This window comes from Camellia sinensis, chromosome 13 (assembly GCF_055761805.1).
Source record: "Camellia sinensis isolate YWXY chromosome 13, ASM5576180v1, whole genome shotgun sequence".
NCBI lineage: Eukaryota > Viridiplantae > Streptophyta > Magnoliopsida > Ericales > Theaceae > Camellia > Camellia sinensis.
The window spans coordinates 147,015,321-147,026,425 of NC_138973.1; the positions used below are offsets into that span (position 1 = coordinate 147,015,321).

Genomic DNA, 11,105 nt, shown 5'->3' on the forward strand with positions numbered 1-11,105 from the left:
AAACAAATAGAAGTCACTCATTCATGGAAACTCATTTCATTGAAAAAGACTTATCTCATCTCATAGTAACCTATTCCATATTCATATAAATGAAATCAAAATCATAATGAAACACAAACAATTATGGCCAACTTCTCTCCACTCCTCTTTCAATTATCCATAAAGAAATTGAAGAAAAAAAATTCAATCAACACTACATAAACAAACCTACTAAATGGTAGCTAAAATGACTCATGACAAATAATAGGGAACTATAATTAGACCAAACAACAACAAGACAAAGCAAATGTTCTGCAATAAGAAATGAGTATATATGTTTTATTTCAGTAACTTAGAAATAACAATATTAAATTTAAAAAATTTCGTAAACTAAAAACAGATTGAACAATTCAATTCCCAATGGAAGCCAAGCATCCTATTAAAGAATTAGGATACCTTTAATCGATTAAGATGGTGCACTGAAATGCTACAAATAGTAGCTGCAAAAAAAAAAAAAAAAAGGCTCAAACTATTCAAATCCACCCATAAGCAAAATATGAAACCAACCTTTTGAATCCATTTAATTTGCTCATGGGAAGCAGCCAATCCATTGCCACAAGAAAAACAAAATTTAGATTAAAAAAAAAAACTTGATTCCGAGTAGAAGCCATCGAAACCATCACATACTGTCAAAGACACACTCACACACAACATCACAGATTCCTGGGCAAAGTCACACACACACACACAACATCACATAACACAACATATAATATTGTCAAATTTTAGTTCCAAAACTGAATCTAAATTGGGGCCTTTTACCTGACATCACAGATTAGTTCCACAAACTAGTTCCACAACATCACAGATTAGTTCCATAACACTGCGATTTCGTTGTCCCCATATTCCAAGAGGTTAAAAAAGAGAAGACAAAAATAGAAAGGAAAAAAGAACCTACAACTTTAGTTTTCTCTTAAATAAAGTGTAAATTTATAAATCCTAAAAATATATGAGCAAAAAAACCAATTTAAGAGACAATTAGATATCAATTTTGATTTTGACAGTAGGGGATTCCAAAACATAGCACAAAGTTATTCCCAAAGTAACTCAAAATTTACCAAAATTTAGCAGTAAAACAAACTAATTAAATACAAATCCATCATAATTATTTACAAATCTAATTAATTAAGGTTTCCAGCAACTTTTCCCATGGTTTCAACATATCTGGCATAACTAACTAATTAAAATACCTGTTTGGGATAATATCTCCACCAAGACCAAGACATTGAAACAAAGCCAGCAAGACCAAGACGAATATCCATAACCTTTATCTGCTCCATCGTCGCTGTTGAAGTCGTTGCACCATATGAAGCAGAAAACATAATGGTGCTTAAAGATAGAGCACAAGAAATATAAAGAGATAGATTAATAGTGCTCGAACAAATAACCCAAGTCAATTAAGGAAAATAACAATTAAGAACATCAACACTTGTTCTTGAGTACAAAAGGCAATAAAAAAAAAATAATTTTGATAAAAATACAATCATAACAAACCTTTCAGTCAAACCCAGAAATGACAGTAACCAAAATTCAATTTTTTTTACTTTTGCCGCCACTTTCTCGGCAACCAAATAGGACAGAAATATTTTTGTAGAACTACATCTAATAAAAAGAAGGGTTTCTGTGCTAACAAAAAAAAAAAAGAGAAAAAAAGAAAAAAAGAAAAGAAAGAAAGAAAAACAAACCCAAATTCAAAAGGGGAAAAAAAGTGTGTGATTGTTGAAGTGAGATGAACAAACTAAGATGAACAAACTAAGATGAACAAAAATTAGAAGAAAATTGAGAGAAAGATGAACAAAGTAAGATGACCAGAATTAGAATAAGATGAACAAAATTGAAGTGTGATTCTGAGAAGTAATTGAAAACCCTAATGAGATTTTGATGATAAGTGAAAACCCAATAAGTGTATTGAGCATTAGAGAGAGAAATGGACCTGATTCGAGATCTTCAGTGTAATCATTGCCCCAATTCGTTCGATCGATGCTTTGTCTATGTTTTTTTTAACAGAGCAAGCCCATGAAGACATGAAGACAAAAATAAAATTGGTTTAAAATTCGTTTTTATGAAGTCATTAACTAAGGGTTTAAAATTGGTTTTGTTGATTAATATGGTAAAACATAAATAGAAAAACTATCCGATTGGACAAAAAACAACAAAGAAAAACAACCGAAGCAACGAACAACTGCTACCTGAAGGCGAGAGTGGGGAGTTTGAGGTGGGGTTGGGAAGAGAGGGGGGACTGAGACCTTGAGGGGAAGAGAGAGGTGTTACCTGAAGGCAAACAGCTGCTACTGACGACAACCACCGAAGCAACGAAGAGCCAATGAAGAAACGAAGAACCACCAAAGCAGTGATGAGGAATGGGTTTGAATACAACCACCATAGAGAGAGAGATGGGTTTGAAGAGAGAAACATTGAAATGGGTTTGAAGAGAGAGATGATGAAAGCTTCGTTTGGGAAGAAGGGTTGGGGCTATTTTAGCCACAAAAAGATAAAATAGACCTTTTAATCCAATAAGATAAAACATCACATCTAATTCATAATCATTACATTATTTCTCTCACAAAAAGTTAAAAAGTCTTTCTCAAGCGAGGCTTTTTAGCCTCAGGCTAAAATAGCTAAAAAGTCAACTCACTTCCCAAACGAACCCAAAATGATTGAAATGGGTTTCAAAATTGAAGTGTATATCCAACGGTCAAGGTAAAAAGACAACTCTCAAATTAATCCCAGCCTTTCAATCTCATTGTCACTTAAGATAAATGTCCCATCTAGTTTGAAAAACAGAGCATCCTTATTATATAGATATAATATTATTAACTAATTCAATAAAATAAATAATTAAAATTATCAAAATGAGACACAGATTAAGATGAGTGATGAAAGTGGACAGACATGAGCACGTGAGTGATGACATCACATCATCAATATCTATGAGAGTTGTGTCCGCCATGCTGTGGTTGCAGTTAGTTATCTATTCAAATCAATAAAAAGAAAAAAAAGAAAAATGTTAAAAAATAATCTTTAAGATCGTTGGTAATATTAAAAAATAATGTAAAAAAATATATTGAAATATATAAAAAAACAATTTTAACATTTTGCGATTTTTAATCACAGTAAATCAAAGAAAAACCATCTACTCAAAGTTGTCTCTACATAAACTTGTTACAAAAATTGACAAGATATATAAGTTTGTCGTTTTATAATATTTAAAAAAATTAATAAATGTCTCCCTAATATATGTTTTCCTAATGTTTTTTTTAAATAAAAGCTTAAAATTATTTAATTTTTTTATCGAAGCAACTTGTTACTACTTAAATCTTTCCCTTAAGTTTAATTTTCACTATTTAGTTTCACGTGTATTTCTCTCTCTCTCTCTCTCTCTCTCTCTCTCTCTCTCTCTCTCTCTCTCTCTCTCTCTCTCTCTTACTTATTGTTCTTCTTTTATTTCTATTTCTGTTTTATTTTTTTGTTTTGGTTTTGTTATCAATTTGATCTCTATTTTGATTTCTTCTTCCTTTTTTCCATACCTATTTCAAAACTTCATTTTTGTTTTAATTCTTTCTCCTTTTCTTATTTCTCTATTTTGGTTCTTTCTTTTTTCTTCTTATTATTCATCAATCTTTTAAAAATTAAAAATATTTGTGTTAGGTTTTTATTCTTGGTAATCCCGTTTGACAAAACTCTCCTTTCAGTTGTACTTGTTTTTGCACTTTTTATTTCAGTGAGACTATGAGTGTTTAGATGCGAATCCAACCCGAATTGTACCTTTCAAAAAAGTTTGTGATGTTAATGCTTTCAAGATTGCCACTTCGCTGATTATGACGAGGATCGAGCTGGACCGCTCGAGCGGAGTTGCTTGTCCGCTTGAGCGGACATTCCCCTGCTTGAGTGGAGAATCCTGAGTTCCAGAAGTTTATTCGCCTACAAAAATACTGGATGTTGTTTTTTTCCGCTCGAGCGGAACTTTCCGCGCTCGAGCGTAGGTCCGCTCGAGTGGCCAATCTGACGCTCGAGCGGAGATTGCAGGACAGTGTTCTATAAATACGTGTTTCAGTCCAAATCTAGGATTACTCCTCCAGATCTTCTTCTTGGGTTCTAGGGTTTATATCTGGGGATATTTTGCTAGTTTTCTTTGATGTTTTGATCGAGTATTCAACTCTTGGTTTAAGAAGTTTACATCAAAGGATTGTTTGTTTAATTCTATACAAAAGAGAGAGTTGTTCTTCAGTGGATTCTGAAGAATTCGAGCCTGAAGCTTTGGTGGATTCTGGAGTGGCTCTTCGTCAAGACAATTTCGAGGTGAAGACGGGGTTAGAAGAGGCACGAAGGGGTTGGTTCAATTCGGGCGTGGATTCGCTAGGTAATTGAGAGTATACTTGTGTAATTCCTTTATATCTTCTTAGTGGATTGTTTTGTGGTTGTTGCCCGTAGTTTTTTATTACAGTTGGAGGCACTCCAATTGTAGTTTTTCCATGTTAAAATCGTTGTGTCAATTTGTCTTGATTGTTTGATTGGGATTGTTATATATTGCTTAAAATTGATACATAATCACAAATCAACATCTAGGGAATTTCTAGATTTTTCAATTTGCAAAAATTGAACAACCAGTTTAAGGAGGATGTGATGGAGTTACTTATTATTAACTTTGCTTCATATTCTAGGATGGTTATATGTTTTTCAAAATTGAAGATATTTGCAAGTGTCTATATGAAGTTTTTCTCAATAACTTGCAAAGTAAGAAAACTGAATTTGAAATATCAATTGTAAAATTATGAGATTTATATTCTTGAACAACTTTTGGTCAAAATAAAACTGTATGATGATCGCCTAGTAGGCTGATAGTAGTACATTGTTTGGAACGAAGTAAGGGCCAAGGAAAAAGGGCTTGAGCAACCTATCGTACTGATAATAATAATGAAGGGCTCTATCTATGTCCTATCATTGTAAAAATAAAGTTATAAATAAATGAGTGTGACAAAACAATGGGTTGCGTTCTCAAAATGGAAAGGGGTTTTTTTTTTTGGTAAGATAGGACAAAAGGTATTTTAGGACCACTATCAATCATCCTTTCTATGAATACAAGTCTTTGCCGGTTAGACAAGAGGATAACAAGTTATAAATTTTATGTTGATAAGATACGTATTTCTATAACAATCAAATTCATAAATGAAGTAATTAATGGTGGCATTACAATCCCAACCACCACAAAAAAATAATGCACGTTAAATAAAAATATATAATGATATAATTTTGTGATATTTTTCACATTTTGTATTGATGAAAATTAATATTGCATTTCACATGTTTTTTACAAAAAATTCTTAATGATATATCTATTCAATTATAAAATACAAAAGCCTGAGATGTTGTTGAACTTTCTTGTCATAAATTTTTATTCCCAAATTACCCACAATTCAAATTCTTCCGTAACTGTCAATTTCAACTCATAAGGAAATTTCAAGCACACCCATGTGGGTCTGCACAACATCTAGTATATATATATATATGCCCATTTGCCACCTAATAGTTATATACAAAATTTCATTTCTTCAAAGACATGTTAATCTTATGTATTTTCATCTCATGTTCTCATGGTGATATGATAGCTTGAACAGGTTTATGAAGTTGATTTTGTGATCCTTTGCGTGGGAAGATTTAGTAGGGTTCCAAACATTCCAGAATTTCCTCCAGGGAAGGGTCCTCAGGTGTTTGAAGGGAAGGTCCTACACTCCATGGACTATGCTTCCATGGATCATCAGACTGCTAAAGAATTGGTCTGAGGAAAGCGTGTCACTGTCGTTGGGCTCCAGAAATTAGCACTAGACATTACCATGGAGTACTCCACAGCAAATGGTGAGAATTGAGAACACCACACAAAAAATAAAAACACTAAGAATTTTTCAGATCATTTGGTTTTGCGCCCCCTTTTTCCGTTGTGCACAGTATGGGTTGGCCACAGGCTAGCCTGTCGGGCCAGGCCAGTCTAACTTCTACCTAACCCAAGCTTCTACCTCAAACAGGCTGGGCTACAGCTGGGGCTAGGTGTTGAAACCTGAACGTGCTCGATAGTCCAATTCATTGGCCTGCGAGAGGCAATCTACCGGCCTAGCCCGCTAGCCCAAGAGGAAATAATAATAAAAAGTAAATCTCTGTTTATTTGGAAAACATTTTCCTACCAAAGATATTTCTCACACAAAATATTTTCCTATGTTTGGTTGTAAACTGATGTATGTGGTAGTAGCAGTAGTGGCAGTGGTGAGGTGGCGGTGGTGGTGCTATGGTAGAAGTGGCAACAGTGGTGGTAATATAGTGGTATTGGTAAAATTTTAGTCTGAAAAACTTTTACTTTTTAAAAGTAGAAACTATTTTCTGCCCAAAAAAGTTTGTTTCTCATTGATTCACAAAAAATATTTTTGTTGACTTTCGTTTTTTGTCATACCTAAAGCCCAAAAAAAAAAAAAAAAGCAGAAAATATTTTCTGCTGAACAAATCTTAGCTAGTTGGGCTTAACCCCCACAACCCAGTCTGTTAGTCTGTCTCAACTAACCATTGCACAAGGTTTGGGCCTAAGGTTTCTTGCTTTCGACCAGTTGGCCAGCGTGGCCTACCAAGAAAAGCTCGTCAGGTATGCTTGGGCACTAATTTCACAAGTTGGGCCAGCCTGGCCAAACCCAATGTCGACCCTTAGCGCACAATATGGTCAATTTTGTAGAGCTGCTCTGAACAATTTCGTAACATCATTTTCATTTGCAAGGTTGTTTTTGTCATCCATGTTTTAATTTTTTTTTTTTTGGGTTGATTGACAAGGGTGGATCATCCATGTACAGTGATATACAGGACTGAACACTAGAACATCCCTGACTACCAGCCATGGGGACTTCCCATAGCATATCTTTACCTTAATCGCCTCTCTGAGCTATCGGTTCACAAGCTAGGTGAGGGGTTTCTCCTCAGTCTCCTGGCAACATTGCTTTCACCTCTGATAACCTCTCTCTCCTAATTCATAGTTTCCAGATAATAAATTCAATCCTCTAAACAATGAACCTATTTTAAATAATAGAGATGGGCATTTTTGAAATTCGTCGAAACTCAATACAACACAAGCTTCGTCTTGCTCAGTTCGGTATGGTCCCAAAACACAGTTTCTTACAAGAACTAAACTCTTGTTTGATCTCAACCGTGCCAGAGGACTTCTACAATCGGGTTGGAAAGGGAAGCATCAAATTGAATAAAGCTCTAAGTTTCAGTTTCTGCAAAGAAGGCATTTTGGTTGATGGTGACACTGAAGCTGTAGAGACAGGTATGGTCATATTGGCTACTGGGTTCAAGGGTGTTGAAAAGCTCAAAGACATTCTTGTGTCCCCAACCTTTTAGGATCACATAGCAGGGTCACCCGATAAAACAGTACCTCTACAGGTTAGCATCTAACATCATACAACATCATGCAATATAAGTATAGATTGATATCTAAGCATTGCATAGAGGTTGATATCACAGTTCTAAATCACAAAAGAAGCATAACAATACTAACTTCTTGTTTTAAAAAGGAATGCATTCATCCCCGAATTCCACAGCTAGCGATAATTGGATTCTCGGAGAGTGTAACAAACCTGTATACTTCAGAGATAAGGTGTCGATGGCTAGCAGAGCTTCTTGATGGCACATTCAAGCTACCCAGCATTCAATAGATAGAAAAAGATGTATTGGAATGGGATAAATGCATGAAGCGGTACTTTGACAAGTACTACCGGAGATCTTGCATTGGTGCCCTTCATATATGATACAATGATCTACTCTGCAAGGACATAGGATGGAACCCTAAGAGGAAGAAGGGATTCATTGTCGAGTTGATCGACCTTACGGCCCAACGGATTATGCTCAACCTTAAAGCTAAATCTCAAGGTGTGCTAAAAAAAGGTGTTGGTGTGCTATGGGTGGCTTAATTATTTCATTTGGTTGGTTCAAGTCATTTGGCTTTCATTTCTTTCTTTCCTTGTAAGAGGACTTCTTGTCCTCCTTATGTATCTCCTTTTCATTATTAATAAACACTTTTTGTTGCTGATCCAAAAAAAAAAAAAACCAACCATGAATGAAGTTGGAGAACTGGAAATTATGTTCCTAGTAAACAAACTAGGATTCAAACAACCATGAACACAACTGGATTTCAAAAATGCATACATCCAAACTGAACCAACACTTCCTTATGGTTAAACCGTCGAGGCTTAACGAGAGAGAGAGAGAGATTTCCAAGACTATTAGAAGTATTCTCATTGTAACATTTGAAAACCAAAAAGTGGGCATCAGCCCACAGGACTAAATCATCAAATAGATTACCCACCATTTTAGATAGGAACCAGGGATTACAAGTCATACTTAAAGAATGGATAATGACAAGCAATAGATTCCTGAATCCTGATTACACCCATCTCAAGTATTGATGCAAGATAGCTAAAAATTAGTAAATCAGTGACAATGGCAAAAACGAGACAAACACGTAAAAATAGTAGGAAAAGCAACAACAAAAAGGCATATTGTTTCAACTAATATAATATAGAGAAAGCAATGAACAAAAAACTACCAACCGCAGATCCCTTCAACCACCATGGACCATTTTTGGATGATATTCTGAACATGCAAGTGGAATAACAATTAATATCTATCGAAAAAAGTAAAAAAAAGAAAGCAAAAGAAAGAGTGGACCAATAAATATACTATCCTAGTGAAAAATGCAAGAAAGAGGCAGCACAATTCTTCAATAACATTGTCATCAAAATTGCACTAGAAAGCAGTAACAAAAATTTGAGCATGCCTTCAAATCACAAATATGTTCATGAAATTATTTATCGGAAAACCAACTCTAAACAACGTAACCAATGCCCTATCTATCATATTACACCAGTTTTCAATTAAACTGAGATGGAGGTTCATGGTAAAAATAAAATAATCACGTCATAGACAAGAAAACACGAATTGCTAATGGAAATTTTTAAGAGACAACAGACGTATCATAATATCCTACAGTTTACCTGATATATACTGCCAACGTACACAGCCCCATAAAAAGAGCCTAGCCTGCCTACACACCACGAAGACCAAAAATTGAAGGAACATACAGCAGAAATGCAGAAGATATATACCGGACTGATCGCTACAGCATTGTTACTGGCATTTTCATCAATTGAAAAAGCACCAACATCAATCTTGTACATGGCATATCCAACAGGACCCTCATGAAAGTAAAGAAAGTATATAAAATCCTCTTCGATCCTTGATTTCTTTGATGTCAAGTCTGGCTGGACACCCAAAACAGTCCTCTTCGTCAACATCAAGAAATAGGCACCGGAGAAAAGGGAGTTTCGATTTTTAGATATATACATATACACATGCCTAGGGGTGTGCAAAAATCTGAATTACCTGCGAATTCGCCCAGACCCACCCGATCCGCTAGTGCTACAGACGGTTTCGACCACTTTAACGGTCGGCTGCGGTTCTGTTTTGAAAATTTTCATCTATTTTCGGTCGGTGATCAAGTTTAAAAAAAAAAAAAAAAAATTATTATACTGACCGACCGAATTGTATACAAATATATATAATATTTTCATTATTATTATGTCAGAGCATTGATAAAGGTATTACCTTTATCTTAACTCAGCCCCACTATTCAAAATATAAATATTTTTTTATTAAAAAAATATTTCCAAGATAAATTGCACTTCTCCCAAGTGCAGAGACATTAACGTCTCACCAACCTCTTTGTCTCCCACTCTCCTCAATTCTCTCACCCACTCTCTCTCCACTTCTCCATTACCTCTGTCTCTCTCAAAACATTAAAATCTTCTCTATGTATCTCTCTCTCTCTCTCTCTCTCTCTCTCTCTCACACACACACACACCGACTGATCCCATCCCTCTCTTTTCTCTCTCTCTCTCTCTCTCTCGATTTACCTGATTGAAGACTAAAATCCTAATCTTCAGCTTATAAATCTACCGAATCTGAAACTTTTCTCACAAAAGAGTGTCGATTGAAGAGATGCAAAGCGGTTAAGGACGATGGTGACATTGTGCCCTGGTAGAAAGGTAAGTTTCTCCACTCTATTTTCAATTTTGTCCACTGTTTTCTATCATAACTAGTGTGTATATAAGAGAGGTAGATTTGTATAGTATGTGTGATTTTGTTTTGTGTATATTTGTTTGGTATTCATTTTGTAGGCGAGATGAATAGAAGCCATAAAAATTGAAATTGGGAATGAAAATCACTCGATCGAAAATCGCCCGCCAAACTGGATACCTGATGTACACGGTTTCAATCATTACCTCGAGCGAAATCGGATGAACATTTCTCTACCCGAAGCAGGCCGGTTCAAGTGATGGTTCTATGATAAAACCGAGCCGAGTCGACTTGTGCACCCCCCTACACATGCCTATATACGAGTGTGTATTTGTAGGTGTGTACACGACAAAATGAACAAACAGGAGAGAGGGAAAAAAAAAAAAAGAGGAAAGAAAAATGACATGGCTGCTTGCAAGAAGGAAATAAGAAAGGAGCATGACTTTTTTTTGTTGACCCAAACGCAATGGACAACAGATTGAAACCCTAGGGTTGAGAACCAAGTTGTTCGTATGCGTATACAATTCACTTTTTTTTTTCTTTTGGGTAAATTATGACACCCCTCTAAAGTTTGCCTTTATTATAGATTTCCCCTCAACATTTTAAAAATTACACTGATCCCGATCAATGTTTGTCTTTTAACTGAAGGGTGGTTCTAAATGCACCCCAAAAGTTTGGTTAGGCACCCCATTACTTAAGACACCCAAAGAAAAAATTCAAAGTTTTGGAAATTTTGTTGAACACCCCAAATAATCCCATTCTTACCCTCATTTATTCCGACAACCCATCAGCACTTCCCCACCCCACTCTTTCGCCACTACCACCGGCGTCCCATTCTCTTGTCCTTTTCCTTCTCATCCCGCTGTCCACAGCCTCCTCTTCTCATTTTCTTCTTTTTCTTTCTAAACCCTAGATTTAAAGACCAAAGACCTTAGATCTAGTGTTTCGACATAGAAGAT

General features: G+C 35.4%; 1 pseudogene; it reads left to right on the forward strand.

Moving 5' to 3' along the window:
* The first annotated feature begins 4,701 nt into the window (after positions 1–4,701).
* Positions 4,702–7,927, forward strand: LOC114294892 (putative flavin-containing monooxygenase 1; annotated as a pseudogene).
* Positions 7,928–11,105: the final 3,178 nt, after the last annotated feature.